The sequence below is a fragment of the Pleurodeles waltl genome, chromosome 5, assembly GCF_031143425.1.
Source record: "Pleurodeles waltl isolate 20211129_DDA chromosome 5, aPleWal1.hap1.20221129, whole genome shotgun sequence".
NCBI lineage: Eukaryota > Metazoa > Chordata > Amphibia > Caudata > Salamandridae > Pleurodeles > Pleurodeles waltl.
In genome coordinates this window covers 24,493,935-24,518,885 of record NC_090444.1, presented here as the reverse complement: position 1 = coordinate 24,518,885, position 24,951 = coordinate 24,493,935, and positions in this window count along the sequence as shown.

The following is a 24,951-nucleotide window of genomic DNA, read 5'->3' as shown; positions in this document are numbered from 1 at the left end:
AAAATCACACAAGTCACACACACAAATACACCACCAAAACCCAAACGTACCTCGAACACCATCACAAGCCACACACCCAACCACACAATACTAATCTCACCAATACACCTACAACACACCAGCCACAACACACACCATGGCACCCCCTAAGCACCCCTGCTTCACAGACAGGGAGTTAAGGACCATGGTGGACGAAATACTCAGGGTCGAGCCACAACTATTTAGGGCACAGGTGCAGCAGACACCCGTGGCCAGGAAGATGGAGCTATGGCAGAGGATAGTCAACAAGGTCAACGCAGTGGGAAACTATCCACGCACAAGGGACGACATATGAAAGAGATGGAACGAACTGCGCAGGAAGGTTTGGTCCATGGCATGCAGGCACAACATCACCGTACAGAAGACTGGTGGTGGTCACCCACCTCCTCCCCCGGAAAACACCGACTGGGAGGAGAAAGTCCTGGCTATCCTGCACCCGGAGGGTATCACTGGACTCACTGGAGGACTGGACTCTGGTAAGTCAACTACAATATCTTAATAGTCACCACACCTGCAATGCATGTATCACACCATCCCCTCACTATCACTAGGACCCCATCCACTACCCAGTCCACAACACCCACATCCAAGTCCCCTGCATGCCCAGAATCCCACAAACAAATCTCCATCCAGCCCCCTGTGCACAGTCACCTACCCCTGCGTGGAATCCCAGTGACCACACAGCACCCACATTGAACCTCCACCCTCCCACAAAAAATGCACCAAAATGTACACGAAGGGACCTTGCATGCCACTACAGGGGAATATATGCATAAAATAGTGCAGATCAGTGCAGCAATTGCCGAAAAAGTACAGGACACCCAGATGTCTATTCTCCCACACAGAGGCACCATCACCCGTACCACCCGTATGGAGACATCAAGGAGTGCCAGTCCGCCACCTGAAGACGGAGGCCCCACACAGGAGAGTGCAGAGGGATGTCTGGACACAGAGGAAATCCCTGGCCCATCCCACAGTCCTGGACTGTCACCGTCCAGAAGCCCCACCCAGGACACCACTGACACCCCTACCACACAGCCACCATCATCAGCTCTGGCCAAACAACCCCACACCAGTGTCTCCTGGCCACGGACTGGCGGCCCACATGTACAGAGGCCAGAGTCTCCACCCACCAACAGCCAGGATGATGAAGGACCAACTGTGCAGGGCCAGACCTGTGCAGGGAACGCAGGCACAAGGGGCTAGGGCCAGTGGGAGGACATAATTGGCCCAAGGGGTGGCCAAAGGATGGATGCTGCAGCCCAGGAGGTGATTTCTGAGGTCCTGGGATCATGCCACCATACCCAGGACAAGATGGGCCAGATCCCGGCCACCCTGGAGCAGAATCAGAGGCTGCAGATAGCCCACCACCAGGAGGCCATGGAGCAAGGAAAACATCTCAATGCCACCATGGCCCCCATTGCAGGGGTGCTGCAGCACCAGTACCACAGCCAGCCTGAGTCCTCTACCCACCTGCAAGCCCCTGTCACTAGCCAGGACACTGCCTTGCCATCTACATATGCAGCATCCAATGGACTGGTGGCACTGCCAGAGGACTCACAGGACATCAGCACCCCTTCCCCTGCAGTCCAGCTGTACCTTCGCAAACGTGCCCTCAGACCCAGATATGCCACTGAAACAACAGCCAAAACCAAGATCAGCAACAGGAAGTGACTCTGCCCTCAACTGTCTCTCTTGTGTACCACTGAGCTACCCTGTTGACATGTCACTGCCATCACAACATCTTTGGCCATATGGACTACACCCCAGTGCAACCAACATTTGAGCATATGTACCTGAGTATGTTTTTCACCATTTGCCCACTCCCTTTCACTGTCCCAACACTTATGTATATATTGCCATTGAATAAATAAACATATGCACTCAAATTATATGTCCTTCATCAATATGAGAGATCAATTGTGAATGTGAATGCATTATCCAGTTACTATCATAATCACACTTTTATTGCAGGAGGGGATCCAGCACACTGTAGTGTCTGGACTATGTCACACTGTACCTAAAAGTGCTTTCCCTGGCACATGCCACTTCATTTATGATTTCATATTATCACTGACAAAAGACACCACAGTACTTATAACTTATTCCATGAGTCAGACTGTAACTATGCAGTGAAGACATCAGCATCATTTAACAGTACCTTAGAGTCACTGGAAGTATAGCCGGATTAGCTGGGTCCTGGAGTTAAGATCTTCCCCCTCTTTTTACTCACCATCACTCTCATCCCCTCTCTGAGGTTGCAGGGCTGGTTGTACAGCGCCCTCCTCTTCCAGAAGGGGGATAGCTTTCCTCACTGCCAAGTTGTGCAGCATGCAGCAGAACACCACTATCTTACACACCTTGTCAAGGACATAGCACAGGAATCCCCCAGAGAGATGGCGGCAACAACATCTTGCCTTCAGGAGTCCTATAGTGCGCTCTGTCACCCTCCTAGTACGAACATGGGCCTCATTATAATTCCCCTCTGCATCTGTCCTGGGTTTCCTCACAGGTGTCAGGAGCCATTGCTGTCAGCTATGTAACTGATCCAGTATCATACACACTCACCTATGAGCCAAGCTCTGTCCCCCTGTAGTTGTCCCATCATGTGTGGCACACTGCTGTTTCTCAGGACAAATGAATCATGGACTGATCCTGGGAACCTGGCACTGGCACGTGATATGTGCTGATCAGCAGTACATACCAATTGTACATTCATGGAGTGATAGTTCTTACGATTCCTATACACCTGTTCATTCACTCTTGGGGGTATGAGAACTATGAGGGTTCCATCAATGGCAGCTATCACATGGGGGATCCTAGCGAAGGCATAGAATCCAGATTTGATGGCGGTGAGCTCAGCCATTTGGGGAAAATGGACTTAGGTTTGCAAGTGTTGAACGAATGCATCCAGGAGATTGGACAGGATGTGGCTGAACATTGGCAGTGAGACCCCTGCAGCCATGCCCACTGCCACCTGTAATGAGCCTGTGGCCAAAACATGGAGCACAGATAGCACTTGCACAGTTGTAGGGATGGCATGCTGATTCTGATTGGCCGGCTTCAGAACAGGATCCATTAATGCACAGAGGTCATGGATTGCAGCTCTATTGAGTCGGTTGGTGATAATGATGTGATGTTCCACCATAGTGGCCAGATCTACCAGGGGTCTGTAAAGAGATGGGGCCCTCCCTCCCTACATGGGTCTGTATCTATGTGGGAGGAAAGAACACATTTTGAGTTTCAACATACACTTGCATCACATGATGTCACTGTACTTTTCAAAATGCGTCACATAGGTAACACACAAAAACTGAAAGAATGAGGTACACCATCAGGCTAATGTGTGCTGAGGTTTCTCTGTCATAATGGTATCACTTTGTATACACACTTCCAACCGTGACTACATGTGTGGATCAAGGAATCATGTCAGTAATCGACGAATTGGAGAGAGAATGGGGCATGGATGAGGCCTCCCGCAAGGGTATTGAGACGTGGTGAAAGCAAAATGGCAGCCTCCTGCCATCCAGGTATGGTATTGTGGAAGTGACTTCATTCCGCTGGCGTTAGTCATCATGGCGGAAGGCGGTGTTCACCGCCGTGCACCTGATCATTAGATTACATGGTTGTCAATGGGGAACCTGGGCCGATCATGATCACTACCGGCAGTTACGGTACACACCGCCACGGTATCTACAGCCATTTTGACAGACCCTTGGCACTTGACTCCTGCATTATGTGAAGGGTAGTACTCCACTGCGTGTGCTGCTGTGTCCTGACTCTGATCCATGAGATGGCATGTGTCACAGGGGAACAGGCCCCGGCCTTCACCGCGGAGGAGCTGGAAAAGCTGTTGGACGGGGTCCTACCCCTGAATGCGAAGTTGGATGGGTGACCAGAGGAGCAGGTGAGTTGCCATCTGTCATCCTTAGATGTGTGTGATTGTGGCGGATGCCTGTATGCATGTGTGTTCAATGTGTGACTGCCCAGCAAGAGGATGTCTGGCACTTTCTGCCTGTAATATGTTCATATGCATGTCAACATGGGCCGTTCAGTATGAAAGGGCATGGCATTTCTGTACGGGGCACCCACACTCAGTATGTCCCATGCAGGTCAGCGCCCATCCAAAAAAAGGCCTGTGGCAAGCCATCGCCAAGAAAGTGCGGACCCTGGGGGTCTACAACCGGTGGAGCACCCACTGCAGGAAGCGGTGGGAGGTCCTGAGGCACTGGGTCAGGAAGACCGGAGAGGCCCAGCGGGCAAAGGCCTCCAAACGAGGAACGGGTGCCCGTCAGACCCTGACCCCCCTAATGGCCCGCATTCTGGCGGTGGCCCATCCGGATTTGGATGGGTGCTTGAAGGCAACACAGCAGCCACAAGGGGGTGAGTACCAGCACTGTTGTGATTCCCCTTTGATGGGTGAATTTGGGTGCTGTGGGATGAATGCACCATAGTGCCAGGCACTTAGACAGGTGTGTCCCTTTAGTCCTGCCCCCCTCCATGTCCTTGGGATAGTATCATAGCTAGTTTTGGCAGGGTCTGTAGGCCTATGAAGGGACAGGTTGAGGCCATACCTGTTTGGCACTCACTTCATTGTTCAGACAGACTACAAACCTCTACTTTGGCTAAAACAAATGAAAGGTGAAAACCCTAAATTGTTGAGGTGGTCCATATCTCTACAGGGAATGGACTATACAGTGGAACATAGACCTGGGAGTACCCACTCCAATGCAGATGGACTCTCCAGATATTTCCACTTAGACAATGAAGACTCATCAGGTCATGGCTAATCTTATTGTCCTTCATTTGGGGGGGCTTGTGTAGGAAAGTACCATCTTGCCTGGCATGTTACCCCCATATTTCACTGTATATATGTTGTTTTAGTGTATGTGTCACAGGGACTCTGCCAGCCAGGGCCCCAGTGCTCATAAGTGTGCCCTGTATGTGTTCCCTGTGTGATGACTAACTGTCTCACTGAGGCTCTGCTAACCAGAACCTCAGTGGTTATGCTCTCTCTTTACTTTCCAGATTGTCACTAACAGGCTAGTGACCAATTTCACCAATTCATATTGGCATACTGGAACACCCTTATTATTCCCTAGTATGTGGTACTGAGGTACACAGGGTATTGGGGTTCCAGGAGATCCCTATGGGCTGCAGCATTTCTTTTGCCACCCATAGGGAGCTCTGACAATTCATACACAGGCCTGCCATTGCAGCCTGAGTGAAATAACGTCCACGTTATTTCACAACCATTTACCACTGCACTTAAGTAACTTATAAGTCACCTATATGTCTAACCTTTACCTGGTAAAGGTTGGGTGCTAAGTTACTTAGTGTGTGGGCACCCTGGCACTAGCCAAGGTGCCCCCACATCATTCAGGGCAAATTCCCCGGACTTTGTGAGTGCAGGGACACCATTACACGCGTGCACTATACATAGGTCACTACCTATGTATAGCGTCACAATGGTAACTCCGAACATGGCCATGTAACATGTCTAAGATCATGGAATTGTCACCCCAATGCCATTCTGGCATTGGGGAGACAATTCCATGATCCCCCGAGTCTCTAGCACAGACCTGGGTCCTGCAAACTGCCTTTCCCGGGGTTTCACTGCAGCTGCTGCTGCTGCCAACCCCTCAGACAGGTTTCTGCCCTCCTGGGGTCCAGCCAGGCTTGCCCCAGGAAGGCAGAACAAAGGACTTCCTCAGAGAGAGGGTGTTACACTCTCTGCCTTTGGAAAAAGGTGTTAGGGCTGGAGACGAGTAGCCTCCCCCAGCCTCTGGAAATGCTTTCATGGGCACAGATGGTGCCCATTTCTGCATAAGCCAGTCTACACCGGTTCAGGGATCCCCCAGCCCTGCTCTGGCCCGAAACTGGACAAAGGAAAGAGGAGTGACCACTCCCCTGACCTGCACCTCCCCTGGGAGGTGCCCAGAGCTCCTCCAGTGTGCTCCAGACCTCTGCCATTTTGGAAACAGAGGTGCTACTGGCACACTGGACTGCTCTGAGTTGCCAGTGCCAGCAGGTTACGTCAGAGACTCCTTCTGATAGGCTCTTACCTGTGTTGCTAGCCTATCCTCCTTCCTAGGTAGCCAAAATTCATTTTCTGGCTATTTAGGGTCTCTGCTTTAGGGAATTCTTTAGATAACGAATGCAAGAGCTCATTAGAGTTCCTCTGCATCTGTCTCTTCACCTTCTGCCAAGGAATCGACCGCTGACTGCTCAGGAAGCCTGCAAAACCGCAACAAAGTAGCAAAGACGACTACTGCAACCTTGTATCGCTGATCTTGCCACCTTCTCGACTGTTTTCCTGGTGGTGCATGCTGTAGGGGTAGTCTGCCTCCTCTCTGCAGTAGAAGCTCCAAAGAAATCTACCGTGGGACGACGGAATCCTTCCACTGCAACCGCAGGCACCAAAAGAACTGCATCACCTGTCCTCTCAGTCCCCTCTCACCACAACGAGCGTGGTCCCTGGAACTAAGCAACTCTGTCCAAGTGACTCCCACAGTCCAGTGACTCTTTATTCCAAGTTTGGTGGAGGTAAGTCCTTGCCTCCCCACGCTAGACTGCATTGCTGGGCACTGTGTGATTTGCAGCTGCCCTGGCTCCTGTGCACTCTTCCCGGATTTCCTTTGTGCACAGCCAAGCCTGGGTCCCCGACATTCTAACCTGCAGTGCACAACCTCCTGAGTTGTCCTCCGGCGTCGTGGGATCACCTTTTGTGACTTCGGGTGAGCTCCGGTTCACTCTTCTTTGTAGTGCCTGTTCCGGCACTTCTGCGGGTGCTGCTTGCTTCTCTGAGGGCTCCCTATCTTGCTGGGTGCCCCCTCTGTCTCCTCACGCAAGTGGCGACATGCTGGTCCCTCCTGGGCCACAGCAGCATCCAAAAACCCTAACAGCGACCCTTGCAGCTAGCAAGGCGTCTTTGCGGTCTTTCTGCATGGAAACACCTCTGCAAGCTTCTTCACGACGTGGGACATCCATCCTCCAAAGGGGAAGTTCCTAGTCCTCTTCGTTCTTGCAGAATCCACAGCTTCTACCATCCGGTGGCAGCTTCTTTGCACCCTCAGCTGGCATTTCCTGGGCATCTGCCCAATCTCGACTTTGTCGCGACTCTTGGACTTGGTCCCCTTGTTCCACAGATACTCTCGTCCGGAAATCCATAGTTGTTGCATTGCTGGTGTTGGTCTTCCTTGCAGAATTCCCCTATCATGACTTCTGTGCTCACTGGGGAATATAGGTGCACTTTACACCTACTTTCAGGGTCTTTGGTGGGCTATTTTTCTAACCCTCACTGTTTTCTTACAGTCCCAGCGACCCTCTACAAGCTCACATAGGTTTGGGGTCCATTCGTGGTTCGCATTCCACTTTTAGAGTATATGGTTTTTGTTGCCCCTATACCTATGTGCTCTCATTGCAATCTATTGTGACTATACATTGCTTGCATTACTTCCTTTTGCTATTACTGCATATTTTTGGTATTGTGTATATATATCAAGTGTATATTTGGCATCCTCATACTGAGGGTACTCACTGAGATACTTTGGCATATTGTCATAAAAATAAAGTACCTTTATTTTTAGTATATCTGTGTATTGTGTTTTCCTATGATATTGTGCAAGTGACACTAGTGGTACTGTAGGAGCTTCACTCGTCTCCTAGTTTAGCCTAAGTTGCTCTGCTAAGCTACCTTTTCTATCAGCCTAAGCTGCTAGACACCCTTCTACACTAATAAGGGATACCTGGGCCTGGTGCAATGTGTAAGTACCCCTTGGTACCCACTACAAGCCAGTCCAGCCTCCTACAGACGACTACTGTGACCTTGTAACGCTGATCCTGCCGCCTTTTCGACTGTTTTCCTGGTGGTGCATGCTGTGGGGGTAGTCTGCCTCCTCTCTGCACTAGAGGCTCCGAAGAAATCTCCCGTGGGTCGACGGAATCTTCCCCCTGCAACCGCAGGCACCAAAAGACTGCATCACCGGTCCTCTGGGTCTCCTCTCAGCACGACGAGCGAGATCCGTTGAACTCCGCAACTCTGTCCAAGTGACTCCCACAGTCCAGTGACTCTTCAGTCCAAGTTTGGTGGAGGTAAGTCCTTGCCTCCCTACGCTAGACTGCATTGCTGGAAACTGCGTGTTTTGCAGCTACTCCGGCTCCTGAGCACTCTTCCAGGATTTCCTTTGTGCACAGCCAAGCCTGGGTCCCCGGCACTCTAACCTGCAGTGCACAACCTCCTGAGTTGTCCTCCGGCATCGTGGGACCCTCTTTTGTGACTTCGGGTGAGCTCCGGTTTACTCCACTTCGTAGTGCCTATTCCGGCACTTCTCCGGGTGCTGCTTGCTTTTGAGTGGGCTCTTTGTATTCCTGGACGCCCCCTCTGTCTCCTCACGCAATTGGCGACATCCTGGTCCCTCCTGGGCCACAGCAGCATCCAAAAACCCTAACTGAAACCTTTGCAGGTAGCAAGGCTTGTTTGTGGTCTTTCTGCACGGAAACACATCTGCACGACTCTTCACAATGTGGGACATCCATCCTCCAAAGGGGAAGTTTCTAGCCCTTGTCGTTCTTGCAGAATCCACAGCTTCTACCATCCAGTGGCAGCTTCTTTGCACCCACAGCTGGCATTTCCTGGGCATCTGCCCACTCCCGACTTGATCGTGACTCTTGGACTTAGTCCCCTTGTTGCACAGGTACTCTCGTCAGGAAATCCATCGTTGTTGCATTGCTGGTGTGGGTCTTGCTTGCAGAGTTCCCCTATCACTACTTCTGTGCTCTTTGGGGTACTTAGGTGCACTTTGCACCCACTTTTCAGGGTCTTGGGGTGGGCTATTTTTCTAACCCTCACTGTTTTCTTACAGTCCCAGCGACCCTCTACAAGGTCACATAGGTTTGGGGTCCATTTGTGGTTCGCATTCCACTTCTAGAGTGTATGGTTTGTGTTGCCCCTATCCCTATGTGCCTCCATTGCATTCTATTGTGACTATACATTGTTTGCACTGTTTTCTATTGCTATTACTGCATATTTTGGTATTGTGTACATATATCTTGTGTATATTTGCTATCCTCATACTGAGGGTACTCACTGAGATACTTTGGCATATTGTCATAAAAATAAAGTACCTTTATTTTTAGTATATCTGTGTAATGTGTTTTCTTATGATATTGTGCAAGTGACACTAGTGGTACTGTAGGAGCTTCACTCGTCTCCTAGTTCAGCCTAAGCTGCTCTGCTAAGCTACCTTTTCTATCAGCCTAAGCTGCTAGACACCCTATACACTAATAAGGGATACCTGGACCTGGTGCAAGGTGTAAGTACCTCTTGGTACCCACTACAAGCCAGGCCAGCCTCCTACATTGGTTGTGCAGCGGTGGGATGAGTACTTTGCAACTACTTACCACTTTTGTCACTGTACTTTTCATAAGAGAAAAATATACAAAACAAGTTCAGTGTATGTACACCTACCCAAAAAGTTTTGCATTTCCTCTTTTCACTTCTTTTCTAAAGTGCTGAAAAGTACCTCTAAACTTTCTAAAAAGTTCTTTAAAAGTTTTTAAAGTTTTTTTCTGTCTTTCCAAAAGTTCTGAAAAACTTTTTTCTCACTTTTTCTATCACTTAAACACTTTCTAAAATGTCTGGCACAGGCCAAACTGTTGATCTGTCCAAACTTGCTTATGATCACCTTAGCTGGAAAGGAGCAAGGAGTCTCTGCATAGAAAGAGGTTTAAGTGTAGGGAAGAATCCCTCTAGAGAACTGTTGGTGAATATGCTTGTTGAACAGGATAAGGCCAAAGGTGGCACTTCTGTTGAAAAGTTAGCTGATGGTTCCCAATCTGATCCTGGGGCACCCCTAGCAAAAGATTTAGAAGGGAAACTTCCTAGCCTCCCCATTAGCAGAACACCTAGCATAGCTGGCACTGATGTAGAGTCACACCATACTGATAGTGTTGTCTCTCATCACAGTAAGAGTATTCATTCTCATCATAGTAGAAGTGCTGTTTCTGTTAGCCAGGTTGTTAGGGTGCCATCTGTTAGGAACAGGTCTCCTTCTGTTCATTCTCACCATAATTCTGTTTCAAGGCATGTCCCACCCACCCACCCTGATGACAGAGTGTTAGAAAGGGAGCTCAATAGATTGAGAGTGGAAGAATCCAGGCTGAAGCTCAAGAAGCAACAGCTGGATTTAGATAGACAGTCCTTAGAAATAGAAAGACAAAGACAGAACATTGGGTTTGAAACCCATGGTGGCAGCAGCAGTATTCCCCATAGTCATCCTGCAAGAGAGCATGATTCAAGGAATCTGCACAAGATAGTTCCCCCTTATAAGGAGGGGGATGACATTAACAAGTGGTTTGCTGCACTTGAGAGGGCCTGTGTTGTACAGGATGTCCCTCAAAGGCAGTGGGCTGCTTTCCTATGGCTATTATTTAGTGGAAAGGGTAGGGATAGGCTCCTTACTGTGAAAGAAAGTGATGCCAATAATTTTACAGTTCTTAAGAATGCACTCCTAGATGGTTATGGCTTAAACACTGAATAGTACAGGATGAAGTTCAGAGAGACCAAAAAGGAGTCTTCACAAGACTGGGTAGACTTTGTTGACCATTCAGTGAAGGCCTTGGAGGGGTGGTTACATGGCAGTAAAGTTACTGATTATGAAAGCCTGTATAACTTAATCCTGAGAGAGCATATTCTTAATAATTATGTGTCTGATTTGTTGCACCAGTACCTGGTAGACTCTGATCTGACCTCTCCCCAAGAATTGGGAAAGAAGGCAGACAAATGGGTCAGAACAAGGGTGAACAGAAAAGTTCATACAGGGGGTGACAAAGATGGCAAGAAGAAGGATGGTAAGTCTTCTGACAAGGGTGGGGAAAAATCTAAAAATGAGTCTTCATCAGGCCCACAAAACACTCTGGTGGGGGTGGTGGGCCCAAATCCTCTTCAAATCAAAACAAAGAAAAGAAACCATGGTGCTATTTATGTAAAATAAAAGGCCATTGGACAACAGATCCCAGTTGTCCAAAGAAAAGCCCCAAGCCTCCTACCACTACAACCCCTACTGCTACACCTAGTGTCCCTACTAATAGCAGTGGTGGTGGGAGCAAACCTACTAATAGCCGATCCAAGGGAGTAGCTGGGCTTACTATTGGTAACTTAGTTGGGGTTGGTCTGATTAGGGAGACTACAGAGGCTGTGTTAGTCTCTGAGGGGGCTATTGATTTAGCCACCTTAGTTGCTTGTCCCCTTAACATGGATAAGTACAAGCAACTACCCCCAATAAATGGTGTTGAGGTTCAGGCCTACTGGGACACAGGTGCCAGTGTTACAATGGTAATAGAGAAACTGGTCCACCCTGAACAACACCTACTTGGTCACCAGTACCAAGTAACCAATGCTCATAATAACACCCTTAGCCACCCCATGGCTGTTGTGAATCTAAACTGGGGAGGGGGTTACTGGCCCAAAGAAAGTTGTGGTTGCCTCAGATTTACCTGTAGACTGTCTATTAGGGAATGATTTAGAGACATCAGCTTGGGCAGAAGTGGAGTTGGAGGCTCATGCAGCAATGCTGGGCATTCCAGGGCATATTTTTGCTTTGACCAGGGCTCAGGCCAAAAAGCAAAAAGGACAGGGTGACTTGGATTCTGGAAGAATGGACCAAGTGCTCCCTAAAGCTAGGGGTGGCAAAGGTAAATCAGTACCTACTATCCCTCCCTCTACAGTGGATTCTACTTCTGAGGAAGAAGAATTCCCACCCTGTGCAGAACCTACACCAGAAGAGCTGGAAGCAGACACTGCTGAGCTTTTGGGTGAAGGGAGGCCTGCCAGGGAGGAGCTGAGTGTGGCACAGCAGACCTGTCCCACACTAGAGGGTCTAAGACAGCAAGCTGTCAAACAAGCAAATGAGGATGTCAGTGACTCTCATAGAGTTTACTGGGAGGACAACCTCTTGTACACTGAAGCAAGGGATCCAAACCCTGGAGCTGAGAGGAGATTGGTGATTCCTCAGGAGTACAGAAAGTTCCTCCTAACTCTAGCCCACGACATTCCCTTAGCTGGACGTTTGGGGCAAATGAAAACTTGGGACAGGCTTGTTCCTTTGTTTCATTGGCCTAGAATGTCAGAGGACACAAAGGAATTTTGTAAGTCCTGTGAAACCTGTCAAGCCAGTGGCAAGACAGGTGGCACTCCAAAGGCACCCCTTATTCCACTGCCTGTGGTTGGGGTTCCCTTTGAAAGGGTAGGGGTTAACATAGTTGGCCCCCTTGACCCTCCTACTGCTTCAGGCAATAGGTTTATCTTGGTGGTAGTGGACCATGCCACCAGATATCCTGAAGCAATTCCTCTAAGGACCACTACAGCTCCTGCAGTGGCAAAGGCCCTCCTGGGAATCTTTTCCAGGGTGGGCTTCCCAAAAGAGGTGGTATCAGACAGAGGAAGCAATTTCATGTCTGCTTACTTGAAGGCCATGTGGAAGGAGTGTGGTGTGACATACAAGTTCACTACACCCTATCATCCACAAACAAATGGACTGGTGGAGAGATTTAACAAAACTCTCAAAGGCATGATTATGGGACTCCCTGAAAAACACCGCAGGAGATGGGATATCCTGTTACCTTGCCTCCTTTTTGCTTACAGGGAGGTACCCCAGAAAGGCGTGGGCTTCAGCCCCTTTGAACTCCTCTTTGGACACCCTGTGAGAGGTCCTCTAACACTTGTTAAGGAGGGTTCGGAACAACCTTTAAAAGCTCCAAAGCAAGACATAGTGGACTATGTACTTGGCCTCAGATCAAGGATGGCTGAGTACATGAAAAAGGCCAGTAAAAACCTTCAGGCCAGACAAGAGCTCCAGAAGCAATGGCATGACCAGAAGGCTGTTTTGGTTCAGTACCAACCAGGGCAGAAAGTGTGGGTCTTGGAGCCTGTGGCCCCAAGAACACTCCAAGACAAATGGAGTGGACCCCACACAATTGTTGAGAAAAAGGGTGAAGTCACCTACTTAGTTGACTTAGGCACTGCCAGGAGTCCCCTTAGGGTGCTCCATGTCAATCGCCTGAAACCCTACTATGACAGGGCTGATCTCACCCTGCTCATGGCAACTGATGAGGGACAGGAAGAAGAGAGTGACCCTCTCTCTGATCTCATCTCTTCCACAGAACAAGATGCTCTGGTGGAACGTGTAGTACTAGCAGATTGTCTTACTGCTGAGCAGAAAGACCACTGCATAAATCTCCTGGGTCAGTTTTCTGAACTCTTCCCTATTGTGCCAGGTACCACTTCTTGGTGTGAGCACACTATAGATACTGGAGACAGCTTGCCTGTCAAAAGTAAGATCCATAGGCAGCCTGACCATGTCAGAGACTGCATAAAGCAAGAGGTGCAGAAAATGCTAGAACTAGGAGTGGTTGAGCACTCTGAAAGTCCATGGGCCTCACCTGTGGACCTTGTACCAAAACCTCATTCCAAAGATGGAAAGAAACAAATGCGGTTTTGTGTTGACTACAGAGGTCTCAACCAGGTAACCAAAACTGATGCTCACCCTATACCCAGGGCAGATGAGCTAATAGATACACTGGCATCTGCCAAGTATCTAAGCACTTTTGACTTGACTGCAGGGTATTGGCAGATCAAATTATGAGAAGATGCAAAAGCAAAAACTGCATTTTCAACCATTGGAGGCCATTACCAATTCACAGTAATGCCTTTTGGATTGAAAAATGCACCTGCCACTTTTCAAAGGCTGGTGAATACAGTCCTGCAAGGGCTGGAAGCTTTTAGTGCAGCATATCTGGACGATATAGCTGTCTTTAGCTCCAGATGGGATGATCACCTGGTCCACTTATGGAAAGTTTTGGAGGCCCTGCAAAAGGCAGGCCTCACTATCAAGGCTTCAAAGTGCCAGATAGGGCAGGGGAAGGTGGTTTATCTGGGACACCTGGTTGGTGGAGAACAGATTGCACCACTACAGGGGAAAATCCAAACTATTTTACATTGGGTTCCCCCTACTACTCAGACTCAGGTGAGAGCCTTTTTAGGCCTCACTTGGTATTACAGGAGGTTCATAAAGAACCATGGCTCCATTGCAGCCCCTCTTAATGACCTCATATCCAAGAAAATGCCTAAAAAGGTATTATGGACAGCAAACTGTCAGAAAGCTTTAGAGGAGCTGAAGCAGGCCATGTGCTCTGCACCTGTCCTGAAAAGCCCCTGTTACTCTAAAAAATTATATGTCCAAACTGATGCATCTGAATTAGGGGTAAGGGCAGTCTTATCACAACTTAGCTCTGAGGGCCAGGATCAACCTGTTGCTTTTCTCAGCAGGAGGTTCACCCCTAGAGAAAAGCGTTGGTCTGCCATTGAGAGGGAGGCCTTTGCTGTGGTCTGGGCACTGAAGAAGTTGAGGCCATACCTGTTTGGCGCTCACTTCATTGTTCAGACATACCACAAACCTCTCCTTTGGCTAAAACAAATGAAAGGTGAAAACCCTAAATTGTTGAGGTGGTCCATATCCCTACAGGGAATGGACTATACAGTGGAACATAGACCTGGGAGTACCCACTCCAATGCAGATGGACTCTCCAGATATTTCCACTTAGACAATGAAGACCCATCAGGTAATGACTAGTCTTATTGTCCTTCGTTTGGGGGGGGGGGTTGTGTAGGAAAGTACCATCTTGCCTGGCATGTTACCCCCATATTTCACTGTATATATGTTGTTTTAGTTGTATGTGTCACTGGGACCCTGCCAGCCAGGGCCCCAGTGCTCATAAGTGTGCCTTGAATGTGTTACCTGTGTTATGACTAACTGTCTCACTGAGGCTCTGCTAACCAGAACCTCAGTGGTTATGCTCTCTCATTTCTTTCCAAATTGTCACTAACAGGCTAGTGACCAATTTCACCAATTTACATTGGCATACTGGAACACCCTTATAATTCCCTAGTATATGGTACTGAGGTACCCAGGGTATTGGGGTTCCAGGAGATCCCTATGGGCTGCAGCATTTCTTTTGCCACCCATAGGGAGCTCTGACAGTTCTTACACAGGCCTGCCACTGCAGCCTGAGTGAAATAATGCACACATTATTTCACAGCCATTTTCACTGCACTTAAGTAACTTATAAATCACCTATATGTCTAATCTTTACTTAGCAAAGGTTGGGTGCTAAGTTACTTAGCGTGAGGGCACCCTGGCACTAGCCAAGGTGCTCCCACATCGTTCAGGGCAAATTCCCCGGACTTTGTGAGTGCGGGGACACCATTACACGCGTGCACTACACATAGGTCACTACCTATGTGTAGCTTCACAATGGTAACTCCGAATATGGCCATGTAACATGTCTAAGATCATGGAATTGCCCCCTCTATGCCATCCTGGCATTGTTGGCACAATCCCATGATCCCACGGGTCTGTAGCTCAGACCCGGGTACTGCCAAACTGCCTTTTCAGGGGTTTCACTGCAGCTGCTGCTGCTGCCAACCCCTCAGACAGGTTTCTGCCCTCCTGGGGTCCAGCCAGGCTTGGCCCAGGAAGGCAGAACAAAGAACTTCCTCAGAGAGAGGGTGTTACACCCTCTCCCTTTGGAAAAAGGTGTGAAGGCAGGGGAATAGTAGCCTCCCCCAGCCTCTGGAAATGCTTTCATGGGCACAGATGGTGCCCATTTCTGCATAAGCCAGTCTACACCAGTTCAGGGACCCCTCAGCCCTGCTCTGGCGCGAAACTGGACAAAGGAAAGGGGAGTGACCACTCCCCTGACCTGCACCTCCCCTGGGAGGTGCCCAGAGCTCCTCCAGTGTGCTCCAGACCTCTGGCATCTTGGAAACAGAGGTGCTGCTGGCACACTGGACTGCTCTGAGTGGCCAGGGCCAGCAGGTGACGTCAGAGACTCCTTTCTGATAGGCTCCTTCAGGTGTTGCTAGCCTATCCTCTCTCCTAAGTAGCCAAACCCTCTTTTCTGGCTATTTAGGGTCTCTGCTTTGGGGAATTCCTTAGATAACGAATGCAAGAGCTCATCAGAGTTCCTCTGCATCTCTCTCTTCACCTTCTGCCAAGGAATCGACTGTTGACCGCGCTGGAAGCCTGCAAAACTGCAACAAAGTAGCGAAGACGACTACTGCAACTCTGTAACGCTGATCCTGCCGCCTTCTCGACTGTTTTCCTGATGGTGCATGCTGTGGGTGTAGTCTGCCTCCTCTCTGCACTAGAAGCTCCGAAGAAATCTCCCATGGGTCGACGGAATCTTCCCCCTGCAACCGCAGGCACCAAAGAACTGCATCACCGGTACCCTGGGTCTCCTCTCAGCACGACGAGCGAGGTCCCTTGAATCCAGTAACTCTGTCCAAGTGACTCCCACAGTCCAGTGACTCTTCAGTCCAAGTTTGGTGGAGGTAAGTTCTTGCCTCCCCACGCCAGACTGCATTGCTGGGAACCGCGTCTTTTGCAGCTACTCTGGCTCCTGTGCACTTTTCCAGGATTTCCTTTGTGCATAGCCAAGCCTGGGTCCACGGCACTCTAACCTGCATTGCACGACCTCCTGAGTTGTCCTCCGGCGGCGTGGGACTCTCTTGTGCAACTTCGGGTGAGCACCATTTCACTCCTCTTCGTAGTGCCTGTTCCGGCACTTCTCCGGGTGCTGCTTGCTTCCTTGTCTTGATGGACGCCCCCTCTGTCCCCAGACGTTATTGGCGACATACTGGTCCCTCCTGATCCACAGCAGCATCCAAAAACCCTTACCGCACGATTTGCAGTTAGCAAGGCTTGTTTGTGGTATTTCTTCAGGAAAACACTTCTGCACGACTCTTCATAACGTGTCACATCCATCCTCCAAAGGGGAAGTTTCTAGCCCTTGTCGTTCTGCAGAATCCTCAGCTTCTACTGCCTAGTAGCAGCTTCTTTGCACCCACAGCTGGCATTTCCTGGGCATCTGCCCATCTCCGACTTGCTTGTGACTTTTGGACTTGGTCCCCTTGTTCCACAGGTCCTCTCATCTGGAAATCCATCGTTGTTGCATTGCTGGTGTTGGTCTTTCCTGCAGAATTCCCCTATCATGACTTCTGTGCTCTTTGGGGAACTTTAGAGCACTTTGCACTCACTTTTCAGGGTCTTGGGGTGGGCTATTTTTCTAACCCTCACTGTTTTCTTACAGTCCCAGCGACCCTCTATAAGGTCACATAGGTTTGGGGTCCATTCGTGGTTCGCATTCCACTTTTGGAGTATATGGTTTGTGTTGCCCCTATCCCTATGTGCTCCCATTGCATCCTATTGTAACTATACATTGTTTGCACTGTTTTCTAAGACTATACTGCATATTTTTGGTATTGTGTACATATATCTTGTGTATATTTGCTATCCTCATACTGAGGGTACTCACTGAGATACTTTGGCATATTGTCATAAAAATAAAGTACCTTTATTTTTAGTATATCTGTGTATTGTGTTTTCTTATGATGTTGTGAAGGTGACACTAGTGGTACTGTAGGAGCTTCACTCGTCTCCTAGTTCAGCCTAAGCTGCTCTGCTAAGCTACCATTATCTATCAGCCTAAGCTGCTAGACACCCTATACACTAATAAGGGATACCTGGGCCTGGTGCAAGGTGTAAGTACCCCTTGGTACTCACTACAAGCCAGTCCAGCCTCCTACAGGCTGTGAGTGGTATGCACTGCACTGCGCATACCCCTCGATGCCCTTTCGTGAGTATGTAAAGGCTCAGAGTACTATGCACTGCACTGCATACCCCTCTGTGCCCTTGCATAAGTATGTAAGGACTCAGAATGATGTGCATTGCACTGCATACCCCTCAGTGCCCTTACACAAGTATGTAAGGACTCTGAGTAATATACACTGCACTCCACACCCCTCTATGCCAGTACAAATGTAAAGGCTCTGACTAATGTGCACTGCACTGCATCCACCTCGGTGCTCTTACACAAGTATGAAAGGGCTCTGAGTGGGATGCACTGCACTGTGTACCACTCAGTGCCCTTACACAAGTGTGTAAAGGCTTTGAGTAATATGCACTGCACTGAATTCCCTTGATGCCCTTACACAAGTATGTAAGGACTCTGAATAATATGCACTGCAGTGCATACCCTTGATGCCCTTACACAAGCATAAAACGACCCGAGTGCTTGCCCGGATTGACGCATCACTGTGAGAAAGATGCCTCTTTCTAGCATGGTTACCCCCAGTTTTGACCTGTTTGTGAGTGTGTGTCAGTGTGTTTTTACATACCAGACACACAAAGAGACACACACAAGCACATGCACACAGTCACACACACACATACAACAGCACACACACACACTCACTCAACCCCACATACAAAATCATCCACACACACATTAATGTAACCACATACACACACACACACAACCTCTTACACATGCAGAGACAGAGTGACACATACACAGCCCCCACACACATTTACACAACCCCATATAAACAAAATCACACACACACCAACACAGTCCCACACATATACACTCACACACCCATACAACTACACACAGACAATCACACACACTCACACAATGCCCAAACCAGTCAGACTCACTCATACAACATCCTATGCACACAGTCACATGCCTATAAATCCCCATACAGACTCACACTGTCACATACACAGTCACACACCCATATACCTCTACACAGTCCCACACACAGTCATCCACTCACAAACACACACACAATCACCCACACACATACACAAACATGCACTCACCATTACACACACACCCCACACTAACACAACCTCACACACTCAGTCATACACATACCCACACCCTCACACTCAACCACAAAAAAACAACCCTATCCACACCTACACTATCACAACCCTATACACACAGCCACAAACACTCACACAACCCACACATACACACTCACACAAATTCACAGAAGCTGGCACACATACACAGAGACACAAAACCATTGTACACCTTCACTTACATTCCCTCACAAGCATACACACCTGAACAGACACCCCAACATGTTTACACACACACACACACACAAACACACTGCTCAACACATATCCATAAACACCCAGCTCCACACATGCATGGTCACATACACACCCCGAAACACACCATTGCACACCTCCACACACATACCCCCACAGATGAAGACACACAGCTACTCCTATTCACTCAGGTATACACACACCGAGACACACACATGCACACATTGCTGAGACACCCCATACATTTAGTCACATACTCAGATACACCCACAAAGATGCACAACAAGCAATTACACCCACATACACACCCCTAAAATGATACACATACACCCATACTGATATTCCACATATCCACTCACAAACACCTGCATACTTACTTAGTCACACACACAAATAAAGATACAACTCCCCCACAGTCACACAGACATCCCAACACATACCTCTACACAAATTCCTTTGCATGCATATATACAGACACACAATTATTCTAAAACCCCTAGGCACAGAGCCACACAAAGGGACAACCACATATACACAACTATATAATCACATACCCCACTCTCATACTGACACACATACAAGCACACAGATTCACACATTCACTCACATACACGTTGACACACACATTTACACAGGTCACAACACACATTCTCTTACATACATACAGACATAAACTTTTTTATACCTCGAGAAACACTTGGGGTATTTTTTGTTAAGTTTGATTATATCAGCGGATCCACTGCGATGCCTTAAACAGCTAGAAACATTGTTGTTTTGCTGGTTATTAGCGGGGCAGTGAATGCTATCACTGATATCATCAATGTTATAGAATATGTTGTGAGTGATGTAATATGTGAGGTAATTAGCAGCGCATGGTGGTGGTACAAGTTAAAATTATCTCTGTTAACTATAACTGGTAAATTTCTGTATTTTGTAATTCAATTTTTTTAAATAGAAACAAATCCTTTTATCACACATCACTATAATGCTACTTTATCCTTTGTTTTTTTCAGTGAATCTCTAGGGTTTTCTAACATAAAGTAATATTTTATTACCATACATAAAGGCAAGCAATGCATAGTGAGGTGTTGTTCGCCTGCAGCCAGGAATTGTGTCAAACCCTCTGAGGCAGCCAACACCACACTGCAAATGACCTGAGCTCGTGAATAGCAGGGGGTTGGCAACAGGGCCTGGCTGGTGGCAAACCCAGTTGACCCAGCACTGTTGCATAACATTAATGTGGAAGGGGTGGGGCCAAATAGGTGGATCTTGTAGGTGATTTGGCACCTTTGTATACTCATCATAGACTAGAGGAAGGATAAAAAGAACCCACACGTCTTGGACAGTCACTGTAGAAGAAGCTCCAATAAATCCACAATGTGCTCATCTTTATTGTGTTTTTCAGATAATTATAAAGAAAAAACACAGTTCATTAGACTGGAAATGATGGGAAAAATGTTGCATACTGCTAATGTGGAAGGGCAGGGCCAAATGGACAGAGCTTAGAAGAGTCTTTTTGTTAAGGGGAGCCACATGAACCTCCCCTCCCTGAGCATTAAAAAGGTCCTTGAGGAGCCCAATCCCACGGCTGTGTTTTTTAAAGGTGAGGGAGTACACATGCCCCCTTCGCCAAGCCTAATTTGGGCCTGGGGACCTCATCCCCACAAGACCTCTTTTTTTAAATTGGTGGGTGCCCTGGTCCCCAACTAGGATATTCACCATACACATTTTAGGGGCCATGACATGAGCCTCAGGGCATCTTGGCCCAGGCCGGCTTCCTGCATGCTATGGGAGCCAGCATTGCTCCTGCCCAGAAGCAGCAGCTATTGATACTACTCCCTCCGGGTAGGAGGAATATCTTGATCTGTTTCCCTGTCTGCATCAGTCCAATGAATTTACCCATGAGGCCTGGACTGCTGTTTTGGTATTTTGTCTAAGATAATGGCTGTGGGATTGCTGCAAAAGTTAGGCCCTTTCCGTTCACTGAGTTGTGTTCCAGCCCGATAACAGCACCTCTGCACCAAGTGCGGTGACTCAATCCTGAGTGCAGAGATTCTGCCTCGAGTGTGGAGATTCCACCCGAGTGTGGAACCTAAGCCCTGAGTATGGGATCTCTGCAGTTGTAAAGATACTTCTCGTAAGTCCCTTTGTGAATAGCAAAACGTAGAAAAAATAGACTTTTGGTCTAAACGTAGCCTTTAGGTCTAACTTTACCTTTGTAAATCAGGTACATAGTAAAGATAGATAGATAGATAGATAGATAGATAGATAGATAGATAGATAGATAGATAGATAGATAGATAGATAGATATGGATATAGATAGAGATAGAGATCGAGATAGAGATAGAGATATGAATGGAATTTGTGAATTTGGTTTGCACAAACCTAGCAAAAGGCAGGAGAACCTGTAGTGACACTGAAAGTGAGTAACCCTGAAACACAACCAACTCTGGTTCAAAGAAGATCTCCATGAGCTACGAGACAAAAGTCGGAACGTAGAAAATAATAGATTGCTGACAAATTAATGACAAACAGGTCAAGTTAAATAAAAATACAGCCAGATATAAAAAGGCAATTTAAAATATAAAGGCTGCTACGTTTAGGAGCAGAGACCTGTTCAAATGCATTTATGAGCATCTGGAAGCAAAAAGGAACAGATTCTGTAATCTTCAACAGAAACCAAAGAGGACCCAACTACCTGCCAAATGCTTGACATTCTGTGATGGATCTATAGATTCCAAAAGCAAAAACTTACTAGTGCTAGTGCTGACCAAGCTCAAAGCAAAAGAAACGAAGAAGAGATCCTCTGCCAGAGTGGCATTGGCTCTGTGGAACTTTAGCAGCCCCCCTAAAAACAGCAAGACTCACTCTCCTTCAGAGGGGCGGGAATAAAAACCTATCTTGAACAGTACAAATGTACTCACGGCAAATCTAGATTACTCTCCTGCTCCCCTTGGCTAACGCTCGTTCCTACCACTACCTCCACCCACGCCCCACCCTTGCCTCTAGAATAGATCTCTTGTCAATGCTGAGTTCACATATATCTTTAATAATGCAATCAGGTTCAGTCAGAATGAGCAGGTCCTTCATATGGCTCTCAGCTTTGCAACATATTTAGCAGCTTTATCCAAATAGAGGAATCTGAGAGGTATCCTTGCTGTTGAGGCCTCTTGCACCTGAAGTTTATGCAAGAGGTCAGGATGCAGTTATCTTGTCACCAAAAAATACTTTCCAAAAACAATCAATGTTTGAGGAGCACAAGTATGTTGTTCAAAAAGCGCCTTGAATGTTGTAATGTCATCTACACAGAGCCACCCAAGAAAGCTCCAAACTTGAAAACATCCAGCAGCCACAACCTGAATCTTTGGAAACATGACTGCATCAAATTAGCTGTGAAAATCTTTCATTGTCTCCTGATGGGGGAAAGGGTTAAGACCAAGGTCCTATGCTCAATTCACAAAACCAATTGGGAAAGGTCCAAACCTACAATGCTTCTCCCCAAATTATCAACCAACCAGGAATCTGGGCTTGTCAAGTGCCCTTTGCACCATTCAACAATCCTTAAAACACTTTCAGAACAAAGGCAGATCTTCAGGAGTCAGTGGAGTGCCTGTATCCAAACATGGAAGCCAAAATAAACTACACACTGATCAGAAATCCAAACCAGAACCTTTAAAACTTGACAATTTCTAAACATATAGATAGCACAGGAGTCACAGCTGAAAACTATCAGTGAAGGTTCTGTCTCACTCATCACACTCTTCTACCCCCCACTGCTGCTGAGACCTGATACCATCTATGAAAATGGTCTCTGAATCCACTGAAAACAGTCAGGAAGTGCTCAAAATATATCTTAAATACATTCTATAAAAAATAAAAATAAACATTCTATGCTCACCCAACTTTAAATCATTAACCATCATGTACAGCGACACATTCCTATTGGAAGTTCTCTAGTGCCCCTCAGGGCAAGAGTCATGTTATAGAAATACTTCCAATAAAACCAACAATTCACAAAACACAATATGACCTCATTGACAGCCTTGCTCACTGTGTCTGGTCCATATTAAATCTTTATGAAGTTGAATAGCAGTGATGGGTTACTGAAGGCTGGCTGTGTCTAGGGATGCCCCTTACCTTTCAAATCAGTTCACCTCTACTCAATCAATCAGTCAATCAATCAGGGATTTGTAAACTGCACTGCTCAACCGTGAGGGTCTCAAGGCGCTACTCCATGACAAACAAGATTTCCTCGCTTCACCCAAGGATGTGATAAAAACCCACAGGATCTGTTCCTGAATAAAGCGGTTCACCACTCCGAAGGTTAACACAGAGAAGAGGCTGTATTTATTACTCTGCTTTGACTGCCACAGTCTGCAATACTCTCAAGGGAACTGTGTTGAGTGCCACAGCTCAGGGACTTGGGTATTTCACACCTGTTTTCAAACAGGAGGGCCTTAAGAACAAGTAAAACCTAAAAATCTCTGGAGATTGTGTTTAACATAAGCAAGCAAACCTACGTTATGAGCCTTGACCTGATATTTCAGTTAGAAATATTAAAAGTTAACTACTCCAGCTCTTATGGAGCTCTTATGGAGGCAGGTGTCAATAAATGTTCAACAATACCAAATAGTGTCTTGTGTTCCACTCCATTGCACAAATGGGATTACTATATATTGGGTCAAGTACACTTGGGTTAAATGGGTTTGGTGTGCATTGCATTGTCAATTTGGGGGCCTTCAGCATCCTTACATTTAGTAAGATTCATAGAGGTAGCCTGCTGGGTAATGACTTTAAAAAAAATAATGAAAAGGGCCATGCAACCATATGTGTTCCATTCTTTTTTAATTTATAGGGAGAGCATGGCTACACAAAGGTGTACTGCTGATGAAGTGAGTATCCATGCAAAGGGAACAGAGCCATCTGTAGCGAAACTGAAGGTTCGTCAGATTATTTAAACAAAAAGGTATTTATGGATCAAATCTGTTTTTTGATAGTTTCAGTATAAACAAAACATATGTAACATCACATGTAGAATGAGACCAATGCCAGATCATACAGTAAGTTCTACGACAGTAAAACAAGAGACCAGTAAGTTGTAACATAAGTAAAGAAAAAGGAAAAAAAAAAAATACTACTAAGGTTTCTCTTCAGTTGGTTCACAAGCTAGTATCAAAGTCATACCTCCCCAGGACTATTATCTTCAGATTCACCCACCTGAGCTCAAGCATGCCCATGTCTTACCTCCCGACCCTAGGTCAGACTCAAAACCCTCAAATAGGCTGGACATGTCAATGCTGTAAATTCGGTTGACAGTATTCGTAGGAATGGTTGCCACAGTTCCTTAAAGTCTTCACCACTCTGCAAGGAGGACAGAATGAGCCTCTCCATGGCAAGGATAAACCATAGCTTATGAAGCCATAGTGTCATCGACGGAATCCGGTCAGACCCCCACATACCCAGCAACAACTGTGTGGCTGCATTTAGTGCTAAGGTCATCTGTCTGCCCTTCATTGTTTTCAGGGGAAAGGTGAGATCATTGGGAAGACCCAGGAGAATGTATGCGGGAAACCTAGGTATGTGAGTATCGAAGGCTGTGTCAAGAGTGTCTAAAATACTATCCCAATACTGGTGGAGCTTGGGGCAGTGCCACAAAAGATGGGCAAGCGAACCGGACATTCCACACCCTCTCCAACACAGATCTGACTTAACCGGGTCCCATACATGGATCCTTGCCGGGGTGTAGTACCAGTAGGACGCAATTTTATAAGCTGACTCTGTTCCAGCCGCATTATAAGCAGTGTGATGTGTTCTGTAGAAGATACTCTCCCACTCTTCCTCCGAGAGTTCCCTTTCCAGTTCCCTCTCCCATCTTAGTTAACCCTTAGATTTAGGTGGTCGAGCCCCCCCTCGCAGGAGAGCATATAGCTCAGAGATTAGTCGCTT